Source organism: Macaca nemestrina, chromosome 11 (assembly GCF_043159975.1).
Source record: "Macaca nemestrina isolate mMacNem1 chromosome 11, mMacNem.hap1, whole genome shotgun sequence".
NCBI lineage: Eukaryota > Metazoa > Chordata > Mammalia > Primates > Cercopithecidae > Macaca > Macaca nemestrina.
The window spans coordinates 124,492,235-124,520,125 of NC_092135.1; the positions used below are offsets into that span (position 1 = coordinate 124,492,235).

A 27,891-nucleotide genomic window follows, 5' to 3' on the forward strand; every position below is an offset into this window, starting at 1 on the left:
CTCATTCTTGGGTAGACTCATTTACAAGGAAGCAAAACAGTTCTAGGATTGTTTCTCTGTAAACCTAATGGTTTTGTCCTCTTCATACGATTTCAGCCTCATTGCTGTCATCCTTATTAATCTATATTTTTTTGCCCTTTTATCCTTTTCTTGCATAGGCTATCTCTTTCAACAACTTTCTAGAATTTTTTCTGCCTCACATTATCCAACTCCTATTAGATGGCTTTCTCCCTACCCCAAAACAGTGTCCCTCCACCTTGTGAATCTTTTCTCAAAACTCTGCTGTACTTCAACCACAGTGCATTAAACTTTTTATCATAATCATGCACATGTCAAAATTCTCTATAATGGCTAACAGTCAAGCCTGGGACAGAATTTGTGAGGAAAGAGCATGAGTTCCTGAGTTACATGTTGAACACACTAAAGAGCTACTTTTCACTAAATTACTCCCTAAACTGGCTCTCACTTTGGGGGCCGCTTAGCTCCGGGGTCAAAGGCGAAGTATTCAAATCACCCTTGCCTTTGACAATTCATACATATCTCTCTGCTGGTGAGCAGGCCAAGTACAAAAGCTAAAATCAGCAACAGTAGCACCTTCAAACATAAAGCATGAAGTCCAAACCACTTTGAACTTCCTATGGGAAAAAGTATTACTGAGGTCAAATGGGTTTTCTTGTGGACCCAGGGAATCTTATGCTGTCTTGAGAGACAGAAGACATTTTACTATACGGAGGATTGCATAAATAATGGTTATTAAGGTGCCAAAAATAGTCAAATGATAGCCATACAACACAGAATGCTTGTTTAAATTTTAAAACAAGCCGCCCTCACCTTAATAGGAACAACATGTGTTTGTTAAACCCATGGGACCAATTCTGCTTTTAGTGAAAACAGAATTTATGCCTAAGTCAATAAAGCCTGTTCAGGATTGTGTGCATGTGTGTGTGCAGGTGTGTGAGATGGCAGGGTGTTCTCAGGGTAACAGAGAAGATATGGATGGACAGAGGAGTAAAGTAACCTTTCACGAAAAGGTTAGAAGCTGGAATGAGGACCAGCCTGTGTTCAGTAAGTGTTACTGTGTTCAGGCCATACCTGCCACACCGGTAAGGCCACATATCAGTTGTTGAAGGGCAGCATCCATTCTGGTTGGTCAATACTCTTGCATTACATGTATTACCTAGTTTTAATATCACACTCAAAGGGCATCCTAAAGTTTTTCAGCACCTTAAAGCCTAATTAGTCTTACCATTTAAATTTGTCAAAAGAAGGTGTCAAAAGCAATTCATTAAAGAGGGGTTTTAACCCCATTTTATAAGGACTATTTCTCCTATTCTCTTTGAGTCATTTATTCAGTATATCTTTCTTTCACATTTTCACTTGTTGTCAATCAAGAAAACCCTATTGAGTGTTGGATTATTAAATGCCAAGTAACAAATAAAAGTTTACTTGTACTAGCTCAAAGAAAGAAAATTGTTTGGAGTAGCGTCATTAGGTATCAGTTCATTTTGCCTAATTATTGTTATACCTAAATTATGCAGTGAAAATATAAATTTTAAGTACTGAACTATTCTAAGAATGAGGAATATATTCAGTCAAATATTCAGAGTTAGGGCTACAAAGTATCCACTTCAGTAGGTAACTCAGTTGAGAAAGGGATTTGATGGATTCACATAGTTAGATATTGGAAAAGGAAACGGTCTTCTAAACTAAGGTATGACAAGGACTGAATGCCTGGGGCACAGTCGGACCCTTCTCTTTTCACATCTCATCTCCACTCTCTTTGCAGGTAGATCTCTACTCTCATGCCTCTGCTTGGTGAAGGTTATGGCTCCCAACAGTTCTAAGATCACATCTTTATAGCCTTTTGTCAAAGAGCAAAAATGGCTCTTTCTTTCCCGGGTTTGGTCTTTAATATCCAGGGGAAGGATCAGGATTGGTTTGAACAGACTTTTGTTCCAACTGCTACACTTGAAGCACGCTAAGAAGACAGCTTCTTGTCTTAACATGTGATATTTAATCATTTTATTCATTAAGCCTTTGAGCTTTCACCAGTCTGGGTCTATTGACAAATGTCAGTAACCTGTAACTAAACAATACAGCTACTGTATTGACAAAGGATGCAATGGAATAGAAGAGAGGTCTAGAGTGGGAAATGCCAAAGTGGTTAATGTGAGTGTGTTCGGGAGACAGGTTTCCTGGGTGTGAAAGAAGCTTTGCTGTTCGCTGGGTGTCAGACTCTGGGACAAGTTCTGAACCTCTCCAAGCCCCAGTGTCTTCAGATAGTAGGCAGTGGGGCTACCTGCCAAAAAAAGGGATTGTAAATCCAAATGCAGATCCTCTATCCTTTTCTTGCACAGGCTATCTCTTTCAACTCATTTCTATGTTTTTCTCTTCCTCACATTATCCAGCCCCTATTAGATGACTTTCTCCCTAACCCAAAACAGTGTCCCTCCACATTAAGATTATTTTCTCAAAACCCTGCTGTGCTGCAACCACAGTGAATTAATCTGTAAGACCTCTCTGAAAGGTTACTTGACTCCTCTGTCTATCCATATCTTCTCTATTACCTTGAGAACACACACCACACACACCTGCACACACACGTGCACACAATCATGAACAGGCTTCATTGACTTAGGCATAAATTCTAAATTTTAACTGAAAGCAGAAAACTGAAAGCAGACCAGTACCTGATACTTGAACCAGACATACATCAAAATATCACATTAATTAACCCTCCTTTTAAGTGTTATAACTTTGCTCTTAAAAGCTATCCAAATGCAATAGGAATATTCCCCTCCAGGATAAATTTTAGCAAGCCTTGGTGGATATATGATGTCCATTGTGTTCTGACCCGCCTCATACCCTCACACTCACTCATATGACCACACCAAATTACTAGCCCTTCTCTGAATCAGACCTGGGTTGACTTCAAGCCTCTGGGCTTTTGCACTTAAGGCTCCTCTGCCTGTATTGTCCTCTCATGCCTGAGCTCCCAAGCATATCCTTATACATCTTGGAAGTCCTAGCCCTGTTCTTCTTCTGGTTTCCCAAAGAAAGTGCAGATTGCGTTCTCCTGCATTTTCTGCATTAATTATAACAATCATCATCTTGCATTACAATCACCGAGAACTTTTTTTATTCTATTAGAATGAGAAAGAAGACACTGTGCTGTGTGCTTTTCACTTGATTCCTAGAGCTCACAATGACCAGAATATAGTAGGGGATTAATAAATGCTATTGAAAAAGGGGAGGGATTCATTTTCTTTCATTTCAAACTTTGCTTCAATGAAGCATAAAGCAGTGACTGCATTTTTTTCAAATTAAAAAAAATACTACAAGATTATCAGGTACAAATATATTTGGGCACAAAGGTGTTGTTGAACAGTGGACATTATTATCAGTTACCTTCTGAAAGTCGTGGCTTTTTCTAGAGTTCACACCTAAGAACTTAGTACATTACTCCACCAGTCCTTAAGGTTATATACTCTTTCATCTAAGAGGAATTTCCCCCCTTGTTTTAACAAGTGTGATCAGCCCCTGGAAATATTCACAAATCTCAGTCAGAAAGGGAACTTGTTGTAGCACACAGACAAACTGCCATATGTGTGTTATTTCATGCAGTAGAAAGCAAAATATTATAGGGCTGACCAGCTCAAACATCCCTGTACTAATATGTCCAACAGATGTTGGGAATCTTCCCTCTTTCTATAGTGTGATTTAGATAAATATGTTATGCTCTTCCTTAGAATAAAAAGATGTTTTAAACTTTCATATATATCTATATTTGTCTTATATATAATTTTTGCTAAACTCCTACTTGACACTCTATAGCTCTTTGCCTTGTTTTTTCTCTGTCCACACGAATAACCTAGGATTAAATGTGAGAATTTTCAAGTAATTGCTCTGAGAATACATTTAAATTTCATTTACCCTAGGCAATTTGAGAACTTAGCATCTTTATAAGGTAAGCCTAAGATCTTACAACACTTGCCTAATCAGTGTGAAGCAGAGAGGAATAAACAGCACACTGCATTTCCAGAATATTTTAGAACAATTTTCCTCTTCAACAATTCCAAAGCAATTACACCTCAAAAGATCCCTAACCTCACAGAATATGCATTAGGTTAAAACCCCTGAAGGAAAAAAGCTTTAAAAATGTAATATACCATATCAACTATATGAAATATTTGTACTATGTGATACTAAATAACCATCCATTCTCCAAGACTTATGAAAATAAAATTGGGTTTGTTTTTTCCACAAATAAAGCTCTGTTTCTAAGTAGTATAATGTTAATTCTATGATTAAAGACATAAAACTTTAGCTAGTTTTTCACATATATACAAAAGTAATTTTAAAATCTTTTGAGATACATCATTTTATTCATTCAACTACTTTATTCTGTACAAGAGCTATTCTAAGACCCCATAACAGATATTGCAGTTATGGTTAAACTATAATCTAAAAAAATACAGTCTGGCTTTCAAAACAGTAAATATAAGACATATCCAGGCAGGGTGCCAATAATCCTAGCACTTTGAGTGGCCAAGGTGGGCAGATCACCTGAGGTTGGGAGTTCAACACCAGCCTGGCCAACATGATGAAACCCCAGCTCTACTAAAAATACAAAATTTAGGTGGGCATGGTGGCATGTGCCTGTAATCCCAGCTACTTGGGAGGCTGAGGCAGGAGAATCACTTGAACCAGAGAGGCAGAGGTTACAGTGAACCGAGATCATGCCACTGCACCCCAGCCTGGGTGACAGAGCGGAAACTTCATTTCAAACAAAACAAAACAAAAAACAAAGACATATACAAAAATAATGATAAGGCAAAAGATTTTGTGAGCATCAAATAAGAGGCATGAACAGCAAGCAATACCAGTGGTGCTTAGATGAGGTCAACACAGGCGGCTCTGGTGGCCCCTGCACTGGGTACTGAAGGGCAGGGAAGATTTCTGATAGAATGAAATGGCGACAACAGAACATTCTACACAAAAGGAAGAGTATAAACAAAGGCAGATAGCTGGAGGAACATGAATTATACTTAGGACTGAGACAAGAAGTCTCAAAATGGAAGCTCACAGACCAAATCCAGCCCATGGATATATTTTTTAATTATGCTACAGATTAATTTTTTAATTCCATTGACAGCATTCAAAAATTGATAAATTTCATATACAAATTCAAGTGCCAAGCTTTATGTTAAAAAGTTAAAGATCCAGCAATGGTCAGCAAACATTTTCCCATGAACACCCTTGGCAGGAACTTAGTAGAAGTATTTACACACACCCCTGCTTGCCAGTTTCCCCCTCTCTCTGTCGCCTCATAGTTCCCAGGGTACTCATTTCCATGACCCAGAGGCCCCTTAGGTATTGTGGATGGCCTCATACAAAAACCAACTCACCAGAAGAGATGACAAGGGAAATAATGATAGATAATATTTGTACGTAGGAAAGAATCCGAGTTACAGAGAGCATCTAACACCATGCTGAAGAGTTTGGATTTAATTAAGAGAAATCAGAAACAAAAAAGATCTTAGGAGTAACACGATCAAGTTTGTGTTTTAAGGAATTCCATCTGGAGGCAAGGACAGGGTGTCTTGGAATGCAGAGAGAGGAAGCCAGTAACAACAATAATAAAAGCCTTCATTTACTGAATTCTACCAATATTTTCAGAAACTATTAAAACTTAATACATACCATCCTCCAGAGCTTGAATCCCAGCTCTACCTCCTACTAGCTATGTGACATTGGATCAAATTTTTTAATCTCTCTCAGTCTTAATTTGTAACCTGTGAAATAGTGCCTAACATAAATATATTTGTGAGCATTAAATGCATTCACCCATTTAAAGTGCAAAGAACAGTGCTTGGCCTGTATAAACAGTCCCACTAATTGTAACTATATATTCTTTTCTCTTTCATTCTCAAATGTGGAAAATATTAATTTTCTCATTTTATTGGAGAGAAAAATGATATTCAGTAATTTAAAAAACTTTGCCCAAGAGAAATAGCTATTAATTGGAAGAGGCTCATGTTCAAAGCAAGCCATGATCTGGGCTCTTCACTGTATTATGTCACTTTCTATTGACAAGGCTTTGGGAGAATCACTGAGTCTCATTTTCCAAATAGCAGGCTGAACTGGCTCACTGGATAATCAAGAAGATCCATTATTATCCTCATGCTCTGACTACATTTTTTTTCTAGAAATTGGCACTTTCTGGATCACAGAACAAGGAAAGAAAGGAAAGAACTAGCCTACTTCTTATAATGAGGTGGTTTTATTGAGTCTACCTCTCATCAGCCCCTCCCTTGACACTCTAGAAGTCACTGCCCTACTTTAGATATTTATTACCAATCATGGAGGCTAAGAAAGATAAGGTAAAATCATGACCCTCTCCTTCTTAAACTCTTTCAATGGTTACCCTTTGTTGTTTTTTTTTTTTGGTTTTTTGTTTTTTTTGTTTTTTGTTTTTTTTTTACAGAGAATAAAATCTAAACTTTTAAGCATACTACTCAAATCCCCTTACAGTCTTGTTCACCCTACAATGCAGATTCTTAAGCAGGTTCTTCCTTACCCTGACCTTCATATGACTTCATTTATCATTCTATGTTTACCTATGGTGTCCTTTTTTGGGGGGGCGAGGAGAGGGGATGGAGTCTCGTTCTGTAGCCCAGGCTGGAGTGCAGTGGCGCGATCTCGGCTCACTGCAAGCTCCACCTCCCGGGTTCACGCCATTCTCCTGCCTCAGCCTCCCCAGTAGCTGGGACTACAGGCACCCACCACCACGCCCGGCTAATTTTTTTGTATTTTTGGTAGAGACAAGGTTTCACCGTGTTAGCCAGGATGGTCTCAATCTCCTGACCTCGTGATCCACCCGCCTCGGCCTCCCAAAGTGCTGGGATTACAGGCGTGAGCCACCGTGCCCGGCCTAGTGACCTTTTCTTTATACCATCTATCAGAATCTTGCCCACTCTTCAAGAACTCACACCCAACATGAGCCCTTTACAACCTACCCCCTGTGTCCCCAAACCCAACATCTTTCTTCTCTCTCCCATTGTCCATAGCATCCCATCAGAACAGCCACAACAGTCTGTGTAGCTGAGATACATGTGTACAACCCTCCCCTCCCCATTTTTCTCACCACCAGTCTGTGAGCATGTTAATGATGGGACAAGATGTCAATCATCTCTATTTCCTGAAAATCTTAGTGCATTTATTACATGCCCAAGTGGAATTCCAGTTGCCACTAACTATAGAATACAAAAAAAAAAAAGAAGGAATATATTGGGGTAGCAGAAGAATCAAGATAATTCTAGATTTTATAATGCTTTATCCTACTAACATTTAAACATATATTGAAATATTTTAGATCCCAAAATAGATATTGCAAACCATTAATAATCTCACAGTTTTTAACAACAATAAAGGGATAAGAAAGGCCTAATGAAAAGAATTCATGTGTGACTTGTGGTATCTATTTCATTTCAGTGGAATCACAGCTTATCTATATGAGCTAGAAGTTTGTGTGTCTGCGTGTGTGTGTGTGTGTGTGTGTCTGTGTGTGTATGTGTGTGTTTGCACAGTGATAGGGACAGAATTTGTTATGACTCATATGGAAAAAAGTGCACCTCTGAACAACTTGGCTGGATCAAGTACACAAATAAATATTTTAAAAGGCATTGCCAACCCTGCTCTAGAAGAAATACACTGAGAGTTTGTTTATCAACAGCCATCTACCCTTCAAAGTGAATCTGGAAGTGGGGTCAATGGAAGGAAAAAAATAATCTATTATGATAAATAAACAGAAGACTTAAGTTCAGTATTGGTCCTAAAGACATAAAATAGAAAACAGTATTGTAGGGTAGCAAAAATTATTCCTCTGGTAATTATAAGCATCTCATCTATTCCAGATTCATGATGCCTAGGGTTATGAATTTACAAAATGTGTAGTTCCCTATATTCAGTCCTAAATCCAAATATTACATAGATCCTAAAAGAGCAAAACTTTCTCTAATGTGTGTGTGTTTACACTTCAAAGTAAAAAACATGCGTTTTAACCAACTTTAATGGAGCTCATTTTTCTTACATACATGCAGCTCATTTTGACATACAAGCTAAGGCAACTGCCAAATTGGTCTTCCCAAAATAGAATCTGGCTCTGAAATCTAACATGGCAGCAATTAACTTAAACTGCACAGCAGATAACTTTGACTGGTCATAAATCTTTGTCATTTGCTTTAAAAAGCAACAACTGACAGCTAATAAAACTGGATATGCACCTAGCTGTAAACATTAGTTGTTTATCTTGCTATCATTAGCCCTCTTGCCTTGAGCTACATCATCCACGACTCACAGATTCTTCACTGGCCATATCTCTGGATATTACTGGGGCAGCTGCAAATCTCACTTTTCATCCTCAAATTATCTTTACATCTCTTATTTATTTATAGTGAAGGATGGAAGAGAAATTTTTTTTCTCAAATCATTTGGGAGTGATGACTGTCCACTTCTTAAAATGCATGGTCTCTATTGCGTTCTCTCCTTGCAACTTCCACTGCCTAGCTCAGTGTATTCTCTGAGATTCTCTGTTATTTTATAAATCATCTACTATAAAATGACAGTCCAGGGAATGCTCCACTGGACTACTATCGAGTAACTTAAGGAATTGCTGAACATTGACTATTCTTACAGGGAATATTCTCATGGGAGAAAATCTGAGAAGTCCTACCATACCAAAACAAAGCAAACAAACAAACAAAAAACAGAAAAAAACTAAATTGCCTTGGTTTTATATGAAATCTGTGTAGCATCTTTGGCCATAGAGCTCTCTCTTTCTTTTATTTATTTACTTATTTATTTATCCATCTTTAGGTAGCACCTATTAACATCCTGTCATAATCTGCATTTCTCAAATCACATGCTGGAAAGCACTGCTCCCCATTGGAGTCTAGCTCCTCAAGTTACATGTCAAGCATTATCCTCTCCTTCTCCCACATCTCCTTCCCAAAACAAAGTCCAGTCAACTACCGTTCCCAAATAACTCCAGCAGGACTGCTATTCTGACAGGTTTTAGGCTAGACACCTTGAATTTTGCTTTCTTGATTGCCTATAATCAGTCTCTCAGGAAGTCTTATGTTTCCCCTTATATGAAAAGATTCCCTGGACTCACCGTTCCCCTCCCCATCTCATGACCCCACAGTGATTTTCAGCACTGTGATAGTTAATTTTAGCTGTCAACTTAACTGAAATAAGGATTACCTAGAGAACTGGTAAAGGGTTATTTCTGGCTGTGTCTGTGAGGGCGTTTCTGAAGAATATCGGCCTGTAAGTCAGTGAACTAAATGGGGAAGATCTACCCTCAATGTGAATGCACACCATCCAATCAGCCGGAGCCTAGAAAGAAGAAAAAGGTGATTTCCTCTCTCTCCTGCAGCTGGAATATATTATTCTCCCATCCTTGGACATCAGAACTCCAGGCTCTCTGGATTTGGACTCCAGGACTTACTGACTTCTCTAGATAGATAGATAGATAGATAGATAGATAGATAGATAGATAGATAGATAGATAGATAGATCGATCTTCTATTGGTTCTTTCTTTCTGGAGAACCCCAGCTATTACAAGCCCTCATCCTGTCATCAAAGCCTAATGGTTGAGGGAACAAGCCCACAGCAACCATTCCTGTCCATTCTTTAGGGTCAGGCTCACCTGGAGGCTCAGCATCTCCATGTCTTTTCTGATACTAAAACCCAAAGGAACCACACCTTTACCTAAATTCCTATGTAGGTGTTCAGTACCACAAAAGCTTACCTCTAATCATTCTCTAACTGGGAGATTGGAGGGCTGCATTGGGCATCCTAGGTAGATTATAAATTTCTTGATGCATCTGAGCTTTTATTTTCTATATTTCACAATCTATGGACTAGTGTTGGGCACAATATTTGTGTGTCATGAATACAATGATCAATGAAAAACAAAATAATATAAAATCAATGGAGTGGGAACATGAAACACTCACTTAGGATGCCTTCCTTATTCCTAGACTAGTAGGCTTCATTTCCCTTATTTAGGCACTCTCCTGGGAGGGATTTCTACAGAAACATTCAGACTGAGAACGCTTCAGGGCTTCAATTTTCTCAAAGGTGATAAAATGAACAGAACCTGAAGCAGGTATTAAGGCTAAATCTAGAACCAGAATCTGAAAACATTGGAAATTACTGTGGGGGGTTCATGGCGATCCACAAAACATCAGTAAATGTTATAGATTTTTCTTAGAAGGTGGCACCAAAATGGGTTCTCAAAGCCCATTAAGGCTGGTCTTTGTCCTCCTTCGCCATCCCCAGGGTTCTCATCATCTATCAATCCTGGGTTCCTGTGTCAGATGGCAATGCTTTCTTCCAAGCCCACAGGTATATCTGCTTAGGCTCTAAAGAAAACTAGTCACTTCAAATCCCTGAAAGCTTCTTTCTCACAGTTTTCCTTTAACAGTAAAAGCTTGAGCTTTACAAACTGGCCTTATAAACAAAGTTTTGACAAGGACTCTATAAGAAACATTTCAGATTGGTTGAACCCTTATACTGAAATACTTGGGTTTCCTTTGGCTCAGAGATTACACTTTATGTAAAACTGTCCACATTCTACAATTATCTAGAACAAATAATTTTATTATAACAGGTGACCATTTTCAATTCAGGTTAATCATGTCCTCACAATGTTCTCCGTTTTGTTGTTCTTTCCATGAAGTTCATTCACCTACTCTGTGCCAAGTACTATCCTCAATGATGGAAGCACAATGTTTAATACAAAAGTCTCTGTCCTTAACTCACAATTAAATAAAATTTCCAGAAATCACAACAGAGTACAGATCAAGCTACTAGAAATTGCAGATGTCCAACCATGGCTACAAGGGCTACAGAAACAGCCATATCAATGGCTTAGCCTAATACAGTATTTGCTTTATGTCTTTAGTAAAGATATATAACAAGTCCTGAGTGCTGTAAAGAATGGGATGATCAACTGCCTTTGGGAAAAAGCAGAGAAAGTTCTGGAAAGCCTTTTCCTAGGAAGACATATTTATGCTATATCATGAGAGATAAGGGAGGAAAGGGAAGTCCAGGAATGAGGACTATCAAGTGCATACGCATGAAATGGTCAACCCAGTGTTCATTTCAGCATGACTGGAAAACTGCACTAACAGAGAGGCAGTGAGAGACACAGCTAAGGAGACAGGCAAAGGTCAGTGTTCTGAGAGCACTACATGCCATGAAAAGGAGTCAACTTTATTCCAACAGGAAATGGGAAGTCATTGAAGGGCTACAAGAAGAGGAGTAGTATAAACAAGTATACTTTAAGAGCTCCTTCTGAAATCATGCACAGCACCAATTACGGGAAATTGAGACTAGAAACAGGGGGAGAGGAGACTCTGTAGTAATCAAGTAAACACATATTGAGGACCTAAATGAAGACAATGAAATTTAGTACCATAGGGAAGAAGGCAGAGGCTCAAGTGGGGTTTAAGAGAAAGAATGAGCATCACAAATCAGAGGTGGAGGAAAGGGTTAGAGGAACACAGGAAGGCAAGGAAAGTGTCAAAGATAACTTCTAGGCAGGACAAGCTATGTGATGTGTGGCGCCCAGCGCAAACTGATATTATTTTAAAATTATTAAGAATATCAAGATGGAGATGGCTGAAAGGAAGTCAAGCACAGGGTCCTTCTGAGCATGGCACCTGGGCAATTACACAGGTCACATGTCCATGAAGCTGGCCCTGCTCCCAGCTTCTCACTAAAGTGCCTGAGTAGATGGTGAGATCATTAAGTAGGATCCAGAACACAGGAGAAGAGGTAGATGAGGGAAGAATAAAATGATACTTGGTTGGATATGTTGATTTTAAAGTTCTTGTGGCATAGCTAAATGGAAAGCTAGTATAAGGTAGTGATTAAAGCAAGGGCATTAGAATCAGACAGATCTGGGTTTAGGTCACAGCTGCTGTAAGCCATGAGATCTTGAGTGAGTTACCTATATTTAATGTGTTTTGGTTTCCTCCTCTGCAAACCTCACAGGCTAATGAGGATCAAATGCGATCACATTTTAAAGTTATTAGTCAAGAGCCTGATATATGGTGTGTGTAAGCCATTCAGAAAGGGCATTCATTATTATTTATTACTATTACTATATCCAGTAGGCTGTTGGTGGAGTGAGTCCAGAGCAGTCGATGAGGTTTGGAGAATCACAACTACACAGTTGGCTCATGATGGTGGCAGCAGAAGAAAATACACAGTAACCAGAACAGAGGCCTGAGGTGGAGGCGTCAGTGCTGAAGAGCACTGACATTTGATGGGGAAAGAAAGAAAGAGAAGGAAAGGGAGACAAAACGAATTCTGGACCCTACACACACACAAAGCTTAAACAAAGAAATAAATTACTAATAGTGAAATTTCACAATAGAAAGAGACCTGTGAGGAAATACTTGGGGACAGGATCTCCCAGTTAGGCAGTCATTTATTCCATCAATAGATTCCTCAGCCCTGCTTCCCAGATATATGCTGCAAAGGTTCCAGATGTTTCTTTTTCCCTCAAGTCAATTTTTATGCAGTTTTCTAGCATGTTTATTAAATTATAAAAATCTGCCTCTGCTTCTAAGACAAAATAGCATCTGATTAGTTTTACAGCACTCTACAATCCTAACTGTTCAGAGAAAGTTGTCCATTTTTCATTTCATCAAGAGTATCAAGAATCCTTCATATTACATTAAGCAAGTATCACTGTTTCAACATTGCCTCACTCTTTTGACAATCTAACTTCTAATATAATCTTTAACCTACAAGATACATTTTTAATTTGTTTTTCTGAATCACCTTAGTGACTTATGAATATATTCATTTATCCTAAGTAAAGGAAAATGGAACAAAAATCTTCAAATGCTCTGCTAACTCCCTTAAATTTATTCAAGAACATAACTTGGGACTCCATTCTGTAACTGTAATACCCTTTCTGCTCGAGTTCTTCAATTATGCAAGTTCATAGTCTTCTGGACCCTTTAGTAATTTAGCATCTGGTTTTTGAGTTATGCGATTTTTTTCCCATGAATAATAAAAAATTTTAAGTTGGGTATCAGTTCACAAAATTTACAAACTTAACAGGCAAACTTTGATAGGAGTCAAGTAATATTTTCCACTCAATGACTGCAGCAGACAGTGGCGGGGTAAAGTATGACCAAAAATACTATGTAAATTAAAAGCACATTGCTGCATCTTTAGTGCAGGGTGAAAAAAATATATATTTTAATTAATTTTATTGACGATGATATTTTGACTTTCTACAGTGGACCACCCCTCCTTCAAACTCACTCAAACCTTCTGCCATACTCATCATCCTCAGCACAAGATTTTTCCAAGGCAACAAGTATCATTAAGAATGAACTCCTTCAGGCCAGGCATGGTGGCTCACACCTGTAATTCCAGCACTTTGGGAGGCTGGGGTGGGAGAATCATGAGGTCAGGATATCGAGACCATCCTGGCTAACACGGTGAAACCCTGTCTCTACTAAAAATACAAAAAAAAAATTAGCCCGTCAGCTGGCAGGCACCTGTAGTTCCAGTTACTCAGGTGGCTGAGGCAGGAGAACGGTGTGTACCCTGGGAGGTGGAGCTTGCAGTGAGCTGAGATCACGCCACTGCACTGTAGCCTGGGAGACAGAGCGAGACACCGTCTCAAAAAAAAAAAAAAAAAAAAAAAAAAAATGAACTCCTTCAATTTCTCTCCCTACCTCCACAGTTATCTGATAGCCACTCATCTCTAGGACTGTCCCCTCCTTCCTTCACCTTCTCATTGAGATGCCTCTGGTCACCTTATCTGAAATTAACAACCATAACACCACCATCCTGTGCCTCTGAAACTTTCCATCCTCCAACTGTGCTTTCTTTTTCTCTATTGTACTTATCATTCTGTAACATGCCATATACTTTACTTCTTTCTTTCCTGTCTCCAATGTCAGAATGTAAGCTTCATAAAACCAGTTATTCTGTTTTACTTATTGCTGAATTCTTAACATCTAAAAAAGTGCTGGGCACAAATAGGTGCTCAATAAATACAGTTGAATAAATGGATGTCTGGCTTTTCGAAACAAAAACTTATATGTGCATTTTTCTCAAGGCCTAACCCAGTGCTCACGCCCTAGATCCCAGTTTTTCCTTTGGCCTCTGGAAATTGCGTTCTTGATGACCTCCATCCTTTCCCTTCTTCACTCTTTTTCTTAGTGGTAAAACTTCTCTTTGTAAATATACTTCACTCTCCCATCCCAAAAGAAAAAAAAATCATTCTCTTAACACTACCACTTTACTGTAAGTCTCTTAACACTACCACTTTACACATCTAATTTCTTGTGGCAATTTGTGAGTTTTTCCTATAACCTACAAACCTCTTGTGGAAAATCATTGCTAGGGCCCACGTCCTAGCACTCTGGTTTCCTTTCTATCCCTTCTCACCTTCTATCAGTGCTTCCTTATATCTTCTATAAGCACTTGCCCACCCACCCCCAAACTTCTTGCTCTATAATGTTAGAGCAATCCAGCTGAACTTTCTGCTCTAATAGAAATTTTAGATCTCTGTGCTTTTCTAACACAGTAGCCACATTTGTCTATTGGGTACTTGAAATGTGGCTAGCATGACTGAGGAATGAAATTTTGAATTATATTTAATTAACTTTCATTATATTATATTTAGGTTTGCATAGCAACTTGTGATGGGGTCTACCATGTTGGTCAGCACTGCCCTAGACAATATCATCTACCCTCATAGTCTCCATCACCAAAAGTCATTGTCAACTCTTCCTTTTTTCAGCTAAATCTGTGTTGAGCATCAGGCACTGTGCCAGCCAATTAAGAAGGCAGACATCAACAAAGACTTCCCAGTCTAGCAGTGCAGTTGGATTGGTATTATGAGACAGCAATTATGAGACATGTAATATCCCTACTGATAGGATATGCATAGGTAAGAACAGAGAAAGAGCATGTACATCAGCCTGACAAAATTAGGGAAGGAGCTAGTTTTTCAGGTGGACAAGGAAGGTAAAATGCCACAGACACAGGGCAGGACAATCTGAAGCACAGGCATAAAAGGACACAACAGACTCAACATCATGCATTCATAGATCCCCCTCCAACCACAACTTTGAGTCTTCCAATGTACTTCCTTAGTTATCCTCATGGAAACCATTGTCTGACCTCATTAAAGTCCCCAATTCACCAATCTTACTTTTCCCTCCCCTCCCCTCCCCCCCTCACCTCCCCTTCCCTCCCCTTCCCTTCCCTTCTGACAGAGTCTTGCTCTGCAGCAATGTAGTCCCAGCTCACTACAACTTCTGCCTCCCAGGTTCAAGTGATTCTGCTGTCTCAGTCTCCCAAGTAGCTGGGACTACAGGTGTGCACCACCACATCCAGCTAATTTTTTGTATTTTTAGTAGAGACAGGATTTCACCATGTTGGTCAGGTTGGTCTTGAACTCCTGACCTCAAGTGATCTGCTCACCACGGCATTCCAAAGTGCCAAGATTACAGATGTGAGCCACTGTGCCCAACCTCCTTTGTCTTTCTTTCTCTTCTTGTTCAGATTAAATTATGTGGTCCATCATTATGATGCCCTAGTAACTACTGAAACTTCCTTAACTCCCTTTACCTCCATAGGCTGGGATAATACATCCACAACCTTGAATTAACCCAAGAATTCACCTTCTCCAATATTTGCATTCTTGAAGCAAATCTCTGCTGAAGAAAATCATGCATGTAGTCAAATTGGTATCAAATTCATGACAGTCAATCACAAAAGGACACTCAAAAATTATACTTAGTTTCTATGAAAGGTTATCTCTCTCCCTCCTTATAAAGTTTATTTCTTTTCTTTCCCTCACTGCTCTAAGCTCTCACCTTTCCTTCTCACAACATTCATTTGATGAATTTGCCTCATTCCATAGGACCAGGTTCCCTCATCTGCCCTCACCAGTTCTAGAATAGATTGCATTAATAGCCCAGGTTCTTCACTGGTCCCTGTATTCACACTCTTTGCCATGTAACTTTGTTTGCCCTAACTCTGACTCTAACCTTGATCATGTGGCTTGCTTGGCCAATGGGATATTATCAAATATGATACAACAGAAATTTTCACGTGATTGGACTCCTGCTGTATTTGCCAACATTGTGAGAAGATGCCTGAACTATCCGCTAGAGGATGACACATGTGACCCAGCTGTCTCCAGCACTCCATTGAAGAACCAGTCAACCACCAGACATCTGAATTAGCCCAGCTGAGAGCAGAAAGAACACGCAGTGGAAGCAGTCTGCATCTGCTCCCATCTTTTGCTTCCTCCCTCAACAGACAAAGTGTTCTCTCAGGATGTCATTTCTCCATTCCTGCCCAGCCAAGGACTTTGCTCCTTTGGCTAGCCTCACTCTGCTGCACCAGCTGTAACTACCTTTCTACCATCATCAGAATATGTACCAACATATTCTACTTTCTTCAGTACAAAAAAAAAAAAAAAACCCATGCCACATGTAGTGGCTCATGCCTGTCATCCTAGCATTTTGGGAGGCCAACGCAGGCAGATCGCTTGAGCCTAGGAGTTTGAGACCAGCCTGGGCAACATGGTGAGATGCTGTCTCTACAAAAAATACAACAATTAGCCGCACATGGTGGCACGTACCTGTAGTCCCAGCTACTTGGGGGGCTGAAGCAGGATTGCTTGAGCCTAGTAGGTCGAGGATGCAGTGAGCCAATATCATGCCACTGCACCCCAGCCTGGACAACAGATGGAGACCCTGTCTCAAAAATAAATAAATAACAAATAAAATAAATAATAAAAAAACAAAAACAATATGCCTGTAACTACCATCTCCTTTCTTAGCTCCCTTTCTCCCTTTCAGATCCTTAATTCTCCCCTTTCATTCACTCTTCACCTCCTTGCAATATGATTTTACCCTAACACTTCTCTCCTCTGAAAATACCATTGTGAATGTCCACAGTGAGTTTCTTTTTCAATGCACATATGTTTGTCCTTGTCTTATAATTCCAAGAACCTCTGGAAAATGCTTCCTGCTTCTTAGGATACTTTCTTCTCTTTGGCTTTTCTCCTACTTACTAGTTGCCAATTGGTATCATTCACTTTGGCCAGTGCTTACAGTTCAACCCAAACTCTAAGAATTATAATTAGGTCCCTTCTTTCATCTCTACACTTGCTTCTTGGGTGTACACAAACATTCTCATGGTTTTAAACAATGTACTTATGATGATAATTCCTAAATTCACATCTCTATCCTAAATTTTTCATCAGAAGTCCAGACTTCTGTATTTTCAAATGCTTACTACATATGTCCACTTGAATGTTCCCAAAACATTTCAAAATTAACATGTGCACAAAGGGACTCTTGATTTTCCATCTAAAAATGTCATCCCACCCTGCTCTTATAAGTTGAAGGTGAAACTACCCATTTAGTGCTTGGGAATTTTAGAGGAAGGTGGAAGGAATCATTAATTATTCCTGTCTCTCTCACTGTACCCCTATCTAACCCATCAGCAAGAACTGTGTTTCCTATATACAAAATATATTGTAAATCTTTCCATTTCTCACTAAACAGTCACCACCTCACTCCAAGACATCATCATCTTTTACAGAAATTTTAATAGATTTTTAAAAAGTCTTCTTGCCTTCTGTACTGCTGGGATTCTCCACCCAGCAGTCAGAAAAATCTTCTGCAAATATAAATTAAAACACACTATTCTCCTCCTTGGAAAGTGTTTCTTCCTGCACTTCCAGAAAATCCAAAGACCTGACTTTGGCTGACAAGACCTACACAGGATCAAGGGCTCTGCTTAGCCCTTTACCACCATTCAGGGTCCATTCCCTTTTTCCCCTGTGCCCAAGCCACAGGAGCTTTTTCCAAGTTCTTCAAATGAGAACTATCTTCTCTGCAGTAGATTCGATGTTCATATCGCTCCTTCCTCTTGGGACATTTTCCCATCATATCCTTTAGTCTATGTTGACAAAACAGTTAGTTAATCTTTAGTGGGGCCTCTTCTGGCCATCCTATATAGGGTAGGCCTCCCTTAACCTGTCAGCTTTTCTCTTGGTGTCTTGTTTATTTATTTCTCAATTCTGCATACCAAAATTGCTCCTTTCTTTTATTCTCTTATTCAATACATATGTATGAAATGCCTACTGTGGGCCAACAGATGTGATAAGCACTTGGGAACATAGTAATGAACAGGTCAGCAAAACTTCCTGCTCACATATAACAAATTCTGAGATGATATTGATAATAAACATCAACAATAATAATATATAAAGAAATTACATAAAATGATAGAGGGTTATAAGTACAATGGAACAAAACAGAGCAGGTTAAGGAGGTATCAGGAGTAACAGGGAGGTGGGAAGAGCTACAGCTAAGCAGAATGGTTAATCATTCAATTAAAATAATCATAGAAAGATGATATCTAAGAAAGGCTTTAGGATACAGATGGAGTGAGCAAGAATACCTAGGGAGCATACTTGGGCAGAAGGAACAGTCAGTTCAAAAGTTCTCAGGTAGGAGCATGCCTTCTGCAATCAAGGAACCAAGGATGACAGAACGGCTGAGATGAAATGAGTGATGGGGACACCAGCGGAAAGTGAGCTCGTGGAGTTAAGAGGCCAGAGGAAGATTTTTCAGGAACTTGGAGGCCATCATAAAGACTTTGGCTTTTATGCTGAATTACATGGGAAGCCAATAGAAGTTTTGGAGCACAGGAATGACATGATCTGATTTGTTTACAATGCCTATTTACTTATTTATGTTTTCTGTTTCCATCATTAAGTGATGTCCCTTTAGCTCATTACAGAGCAGTCACTGACTACTACAGTACAAAGTACGTAAATATTTGTTAAGTGAAAAAAAAAGCATGACATTACCCTATGACATTTAGCATGTCTATAAAAAACAGAGTATATTTGAGAGAAGATGAGAAGAGAGATAAATGGAAAGTAGGGATTCTACTGTAATGCACACTGTATGTAAAATGAGATATATGTTTTTAGGTAAGTTAAAGCACATTAAATATTTTTTAAAAATTATTAACTTGCAACAACCAGAAAATATTCAAAAGTACATAAATAATATGTAATGATTAATTGTATGTGTCAATTTGGCTGGGCTACAGGGTGCTCAGATATTTAATCAAACATTATTCTGGGTGTTTCTTGAGGGTGTTTCTGAAAGACATTAACATTTAAATCAGTGGGCTTTGAATAAAGCAGATTGTCCTTCATAATGTATGTGTGCCTCATCCAATCAGTTGAAGGCAGAAACAGAACAAAAAGATTGGCTTCCCCTGAGGAAGAGAGAACACCCTAGAAAAATGCTTTCAGACTTCATCTTCAACATCCTTTCTTCCTGTTTTTACAGCAGACACCATTCAGACTTGAATGGGAATATGAGATTTCCTGGGTCTCCAGTCTACCAGGCTTAGACTGGAGGTATACAGTAACTAAGATAAAAATTCATTGAGTGGGCTCAACACAAGAAGACAAAGAAAAGAATCACTGAACTTGAAAATAGAATAGAAATTACACAATCTGAACTGGAGATCCAGGTTGCCAACCCGCTAGCCAACTCTGCAGATATTAGGTTTTCTAGTTTCCATAATTGTGTGAGAAAATACCCTATAATAAACCCCAGTCTCTCTCTCTCTCTCTCTCTCTTTCTGTCTACACACACATACACATCCTATTGGTTCTGTTTCTCTAGAGAGTTCTGACTAACACATAATATATATTTTCCCTGTCAGCCACATAATAGATCTCACTGGGTAAACTTGGAAAAGTTTTAATTTTTTGTTGAATGAATCCAAATCTAAGTATCTCTGTCACATATATTTGCTAACAATTTACTCAATAACTGAAAAATTAAAAGCCAGCATAGAGATCTCTACTTCTAGTCATTATAAGTGGTACTACATTACCTACATGTAAATAAGTTTGAAATTGGACAAAAAAAAAAAAGAGGCAATTGTTTTCAGGTGCTGGTCTACAGACCTCTCAGAACCATGATCCTTAAATAAAGGAAATACCATGATCGTTAAAGAAAAGAAATGTGGTAAGCCCCATATTTTTCCAGCCTTTCTGTCTAGGGCAATGGTCAAACCACAATGGAGAAAAAAGGCTTAACAAGGGGATAGTGACCTCCCTGACCTGAAGAGGCAAAGACTAGAGCTTGAGGTTGCAGAAGCATCTAGAATTTGTAGGCAAAGTACAAGAGAGCCAAAATATATACACAGGTGGATCTAAGGAGCGTGTATGTGGAATTTCTAAGATTATTGACCAAAAATCAGGATACACATATTCAGAGCAAAACTATGCATGGTGAGGCACAGAATGACTGGTATGGGACTGGAATCTGAACCAACATAACAGAGGTCATCGAGAGCCAGGAGGTTATAGGAGTCTCCACCCAGCCCATATAGGGGAACTTTTATGGGCTGGGTGGCATTCTGTGATATGGGCTCTCAGGCATTCCATGAAAACCCAGGAAAGGCCACAAGTAGGGGTAAGAACTAGGCCTGAGGGTAAAGGCCTAAGACTAGAAATGAAATTAAAATTGACCTGCCCTGTCTACTTCTATGTTGGAAAGATGGAGTCAATGCACTTTTCCCTCTTCCTCTCTCTAAATACAGCCTAAAGCCCTAGACATTATATATCAAGTAAACATAAAAAGACATTAAGAGGTGGAGAGTAAAAAACAAGCTGGCTAAAGATCCAAGGGACAGAATGGCAGTGAGCTCCTTAGGTTTTCTTTTTGTTTCACATATCCAGGCTGGGTGTTAGAGAAACCAACAATGTGGAATTGCTAATGGACACAGACAAAAAAAAAAAAAAAAATCCCAAAAAGTCTGCCATCAGTTATGAAAAGACCAGAAATGGGACAGCCTAGCAAGACAGAAAACTTTTAGACCATAATCTGTCTACTCCAAGCAAATACCAAAGAATACAAACTGCAATCCCACACCAAACCCCATCATCAAAAGTTGAATGGAGAGCCTAGACTGACATAGTGACCTGACTGTAATGAAATGTCCCTACCCCTCTTCATTCAGGTGGTATCAAAGGAGACCTCGTGGTACCTCCAGTAATGAGGTCAACCATCTGCCATGTCATTAGAAGATGTGGAGAGAGCAGTAAAAAGTCACTGCTACTCATCCCAGCCAGGGTAGTGTCAGTGATTACTAATGAGGAGCCTGAAATTCCATCCCTACCCAGCAGTAATGAGGCACTTCTTCCCCTTTGAGGGTCAATGGTGGCTAAGAGGGGAACTGGGAGTTCCATCTCTGTCAGGCAGTTAAGTAGGCAGTGAGTGGCCACTCCTCCCACCAGTGCAGTATAGAGGAGGCCTATTAAAGGAGGTGATTTTAATAAGATCCAAAGTCTTATACCAAAATACACAAAATATACAAGATTCCATTGAAAATTACTCATCCGATCAAGAACCAGAAAGAAAACATCTCAAGTTGAATGATAAAAGACAAGCTATAAATGCCTACACTGGGATGACATATATTTTAATCAGCTGACAAAGATTTTAAAGAAATCATTATAAAACTGCTTCAGTGAGCAGTTACAAATGTGCTTGAAACAAATTTTAAAATGTTTCATAAAACAGTAGAAGACATAAAGAACCAAATGAAGATATTAGAACTGAAAAATATAGTAAGAGAAATAAAAACTCATTGAGTGGGCTCAACACCAGAAGACAGAGAAAAGAATCGGTGAACTTGAAGAGAGAATAGAAATTACACAATATGAACAACAGAAAAAAAATTAGACTGAAAAATTGAAATGAACAGAGTATCTGCAAAATATGATCTGCCAAAAGACTTAAGTCCAGAATGTACTTAAAAGCCATATAAGTCATTAATAAAAGATTAACAACCTAATAAAAAGTAGGGGAAACCTGCAGGGTTAATAAAGGAAGATATTCTAACAACCCAAGTAGATAGACAAAGGTACTAACGTCCTTAGTCATCAATGAAATGCAAAATAAAACCACATTGAGATGCCACTACACAATCACTGCAATACTTCAAATTAGCAAAACACTGAAATCACGTAATATTGGCTAAGCAATTTGTAATTTCATACATCGATAGTAGATGTGTAAAATGGCGTAACTACTTTGGAAAACCATATGACAATTTCTTAAAAAGTTAAACATACATCCATCATATAACACAGTTAATCTATTCCTAGGTATTTGGACAAGGACAACATGTGTCTACAAATGGAATTGAGCCATAATGCTTACAGCAGCTTTATTAATAATAGTGAAACAACAGAAACCTTCTAATTCATCAACAGAAAAATGTCAATAAATTGTCAATGATGTACCTGTCACCAGTAAAAAAATGAACTGTTGATAAATACAATAATATTGGTAAATCTAAAATATATATATACACATATATATTTGTGTGTGTGTGTGTGTGTATCCAGCAAAAGAAGAAAAGAAGCTGGATGAAAGAGTGCACACTGAATGAATCCATTTATATGAAGTTCAACAACACCAGAACGAATCTACGGTGATACAAATCAGAACACTGCTTGCCCACAGGCTGTGGGGGTAGTGGCTAACTGGAATGGGACCTGTGGGAACTTTCTACAGGGGTGGAAATAGTCTAGGTATTGATTGGGGTGTTAAGTATGCCAATGTTTTACACTTGTCAAAATAATAAATTGTACACATTAAATCTGTGCTTTTCACTATATGCAAATTTTACCTCAACAGAGAAAACTTTTTACTATAGTAACCACTTCACCGTGTATGTGCTTATCAAAACATTATGTTGTACACCTTAAATATTCTTAAATATATACAATTTTAAAAAGAAAAAAATTCACTATGTTGCAGAAATAAAACTCACATGTCTGGCAAGGAATGATGTCAACAATGAACTGCTTACTATGAAACATAAAAATTTTCTGTTGGCAACACTATTTGACTTATGAGAGATTGAGACTCTGTGTCAAAATCAGAGGAGCCACATAAAAAAAGAAGAAATAATAATCTAATAGAGTAAATGGAAAATTCACAGGGTTTGTTGTTTGAGACCTTAAAATGTAGCACTTAACGTGGATGGAATTTGTGAGGTTCTATATTGATTTGGTTTTTGAGTAAGAGACACTTCTTAGAATGTACTTAAAGAAATGTAAATTGTATAATGTTTATTCTTTCTGTGTAAAGTACCTAAGAGATAATAAAGTTGCGAAATGGTATTTTTCGGCTGGGCACAGTGGCTCATGCCTGTAATCTCAGCACTTTGGGAGGCTGAGGTGGGCAGATCACTTGAGGCCAGGAGTTCAACATAGTGAAACCCATCTTTACTATGCCTGGCCAACATAGTGAAACCCATCTTTACTGAAACTACAGAAAATTGGCCAGGTGTGGCGGTGTGCACCAGTAATCCCAGCTGCTTGAGAGGCTGAGGTATGAGAAGTGCTTGAACCCGGGAAGCGGAGGTTGCAGGGAGCCAAGATTGCACGAGTGAACTCCAGCTTGGGCAACAGAGTAAAACTCTGTCTCAAGAGAAAAGAAAAAAAGATGGCCTTTTTTCAAAAATTGTTTTTATTATAATTCCTATTGTTATTGTTTGCAAAATAGCAACAGAAAACATGGATGAAGAGAAAGTAACAATGATGTTTGATGAGAAGGCCCTTTCCCTTACTTATCTTTTTATAAAGTTATTTGGCACTTTCAGATTTTATTTGTATTCAGAATTTGAGCAGATTTTCTCAGTGGTAACATATTTATAATTGTATATTTTCATCAATGACAATACTTTACAACTAAAAATTTACTTGAAATTTTTTTTTAAATAACATATTTCTTATTTCTAACTATACCATATAAGAATTGATGATTACATATTAGGAGAGGAAATTATCCTCATGTTAATTTCAGCTCCAACAGCTCCTGTTTAGGAAAAGCATTAATATCATTGCCATGCTTCTTTAAATTTGTGTGTGTGTGCACGTGTGTGCATGTGTGTGTTTCTATACAAACATGACCCTCTGTTGAGTTCCTTTTATGTGTAATGCATTATTCCAAGTTTTTAATCATATTATCCCATTTCATTCCTAAGAATTCTGAAAGCCTTTTTATCCCCACTTAACATTGGGAACTCAAGCTTGGATAATTTAAATAACAACTCTAATGTCATACATGTGATAACGGATGAAGCTCAAATTTGAATCTGGTTTTGTTTGACTCTAAATCCCTTTCATCTAAATTTTCAAATTGCTCTCATACACATAATTTCATTGGAATATCCCAGTATCAATATGAAGCAGAAGAATGAAATAAAATTCCTATCAATGTGGGAATTTGAAATACACACACACACACACACACACACACACACACACGAGAAAACTGAAGCTTGATGAGCTTAAGTAACTAAGATTTGCTTTGAACCCAGGTTTTATACTCCCAAAACATTTTGATTTTATTAAATACTTCAGAAATTGGAGATTCTTTTATTTTTAAAAGAAGAAAACTACACGAAGTAAAATCAAAATCAAACTCCACTATGCAGACATTTTTTATTCCTTTAGATCATCCATGAACCTATCATCCTCCCTATGTCCAAGATACATGTCTGCCTTATGGAAAAGACTACCTCTCAATACAGAATCTGAGAAGCTATGGCACAGACTTATAACCCAGGCTCCTGCAATCAGATAAATCTTCCCTCAACTTTGAATCTCATGATAAAGATGCAAGAAAACGGTGTCCACATAGAATCCATTGTGGTGGACTGGGGGCAGGGCAGGAGCAGCAGAATGAGCACCTGCATCCAGTTTGTAGGGACAGAAATGCCCAAAAGGTGTTGATGGTACTGGGCGCCTTGATTGTGTGCAGTAGTAGTAATAGCTATATGTGTAGTTCAGGGCATTGTTCCTGGTTGCATATCCCACAAGTCAGGTCTCTGGTCCTCTTGAAGACTTTATGAGCTGTTGCCTATTTCCTAACAAATTTCTTTACTACTTAAATTAGTTCATTTCTGTTGCTTGTCATTAATAATGCTGTCTGATACACCCATGATTACAACAAATTTCTTATGGGAGTCGTATTTGGCTGTTTAAACAGGTATAACTCCCGAGTTTAAATATACATCAGAGCACTCTTTTTTTAATATTGGTGGGGAAAATGCCTTTGTCACAAGGAGAAAGGAATAAACATATCACAAAGCAGCCAAGTTCTTTAATCTCACAGATCTTCTTTTGTAATGGTGTCCTAGCAAATATGTTATTACTATGGGAAAATTTTTAGGCATAAATGATTGAAATGACTACAGGATTTTCTGGCATCTTGAAAACAGTAACTGAAACTGAAAGTATTTTGAAATTAAGAGTAATATCTAGTCATCCTCAGGAATTTCTGTTTTTTAACCTTCCACCTTCAAAATTATGACCTTTAGTGATCTGCTCTTTATATGTGGGTGTTTGTTTGTTTGATATTAGCATTTAATCAGCTTAAGGGATGACTTTCAGTTGGAAATCTGGAATTTTCTCTCTTGATGCTATTAGAATTTTAATTATAAGCTGTATTTTGCAGAATGTCTAGGCCTATAAAAACATTTTTACAATAGTTTTTCAGGAAAAAACTAAACATGTTATTAGGAAAATTAATCTTTATTTTGTTGGTGAACAGTAACCTACATACTATTTTTCTTGAATGAATAAATTAGGAGGCTCATGGAAATTTCATTGGCTATGAATTACCTTTATCTTCCTCAATAATTTGGCCAAAAATCTTGGAAAATCCAATTTTTTAGTTGCTTTATGTCTTCTTGTTTGGTTTAGAAAAAGAAAAAGAATAACAAAAGAATGAGAAAATGAAGGAATGTAGGAAGCCAGTCAGGGTTAGGTAAACTATCCCTTCAAAGTGCCACTGGAGGGCCTGGGAAAGTTACTGTTCATCTTCGGCTAGATCCTGATATTTATAAGACCTTCTTTGTTCCACCACCCTCCATATCTGTGTCTTATCTACCTCTTCACATCCCACGCAGAATCATTGATTTTGTTCTACCAGCTTTCTATTTTTTTTCTTCCCCATGGCTCTGTTGAATCAAATGACTCTCCCAGTACCTGCACACTTGCACTTGGCCTAGAGACTCACATTCTGCTTAATTTCTTTCCAAATGGGATAGCTGTTTATTGATTTTGTTGTTGTTCATTTTTTCCCTTCACTGAAAATTTCTCATCTACCCACTATGAGCCAAGCATTGCGTAGGTGTTCTACATCCCACGGTGGACAAAACAAACATGGACTTCACTATTACAGAATGTATGATACAGTAAAGAAGACTTTTAAGTAAAATAACACATAAACAATTATATAGATAGTAGTACCTTCTATGAAGGGAAAGAACAGAGAGCCAAAGAAAAGTTGGAAAAGGTAGAGTAACAGAGGAAGCTTAATTTATGTTGAAAGATTAGTGAGGATCTATCAGAGGGGGTCACCTGATTAGTGAGGATCTATCAGAGGGCTAAAACCTGAATGATTAGAAAGGCCCAGCCGTGCTGTGAGTTAGCCAAGGTGAAGGTCTGCACAGGAACCTTCAATGAGCCGAGAGTTCGGTGCTTTGGGGAACTGAAATAAAGTCAGTGGCTAGAGCAGCAAAATAAATAAGAGTTCAAATTGAAGTTCTAGAGTCCAGCCGGGGCTATACCCCCTACAGTCTTGTAGACAGAAGTTAGGAGTATAAAATTATGTGAAGTATAATAGTAAGCCACAGAATAATTTTGTACAAGCAAGTGATATTATCCAATTAATATTTAAAGACTATTCATAACGTAGAGAATATGCTTTGAGGGTATCTTCTTTATCTATGAACACAAAATTTAGTAAGTATAAAAAATTCTACCGACCTGGAGGATTTCTCTTCCCTGACTGCTCTCAGGAGCAACCATGCCCCAGGTTGTGATACTGGTGCCAGCATATCATGTTGAATCATCTCAAATGAATCTGTTTTTCTCTCCACTGTCATTTGGAAACTGCTTTTGAGGCCACAATAGTATTTTGAGAAAGAAGGAGCAGTGTGGCAAAAATAGGCACTGTGGGATTATTAGCCACCTTGTGCCAACACGACACGCTTGAGTCATGTTCCATGAATTCAACTTCTGAAGGAGTTGAAGGAGCACCCATGGGAACACTTGGCTTCCTGGCTCAGTCAGTCAGATGAATCTGAATGCATGATGGACACAGCTTGGATAGCATGGTCACCTTGCGTTTAGTCTCTATGAAGTCCCAGTAACAAGCCAGGGTCTGTCTCCTTTAAAATACAATTACTTGCTGAGAAAATATGGCTTTGCTCCAAACCTCTATAGAGCTTGCCACATGCTCAAAACAACAAACATAGTTTCCACAGATACTGTATCAGTTAGGTAAGACCATTGCTATAGTAAATAACTCCCAATTCTCACTAGTTTAACACAATAAAAATTCATTGTTTAATGTCCCATTGCAATGTGGGTTATTTGAGGGCAGTGAGAAAAGAAGACTCTGCTCTAAACTCCTTTTGCCTCTCACTCCACCACATCCTCAGAGACCTCCCCATTCCAACAGCAGTTAGGGAAAGGGGTTTTGGGAATTTTAGTGGGCTAGACCCAAAAGCAATATACATCATTTCTGTTAACCCCACTGGCTGGAACTCAGTCATTTGACTGCACCTAAATTGGAGGGAAGACTGGAATATGTAGTCTAGATGTATGACCAGGAAGAAGGGAATGTGGATGAGCACTAGCAGTCATTTGGCAAATATCTGAGCTCATTAGATCCAGTGGGTCATAAAGGAATTGGTGACAA

At 38.4% G+C, this 27,891-nt stretch overlaps 1 long non-coding RNA gene across 1 annotated transcript in view; it reads right to left on the bottom strand.

Moving 5' to 3' along the window:
* LOC139357012 (uncharacterized) overlaps positions 1–27,083 on the bottom strand; it is a 584,556-nt gene extending 557,473 nt beyond the window's left edge. Inside the window, exon 1 of the long non-coding RNA XR_011609618.1 lies at positions 26,955–27,083. This is a non-coding gene — a long non-coding RNA (uncharacterized lncRNA). The remainder of the gene's footprint in view (positions 1–26,954) is intronic.
* Between the last annotated feature and the right edge of the window lie 808 nt (positions 27,084–27,891).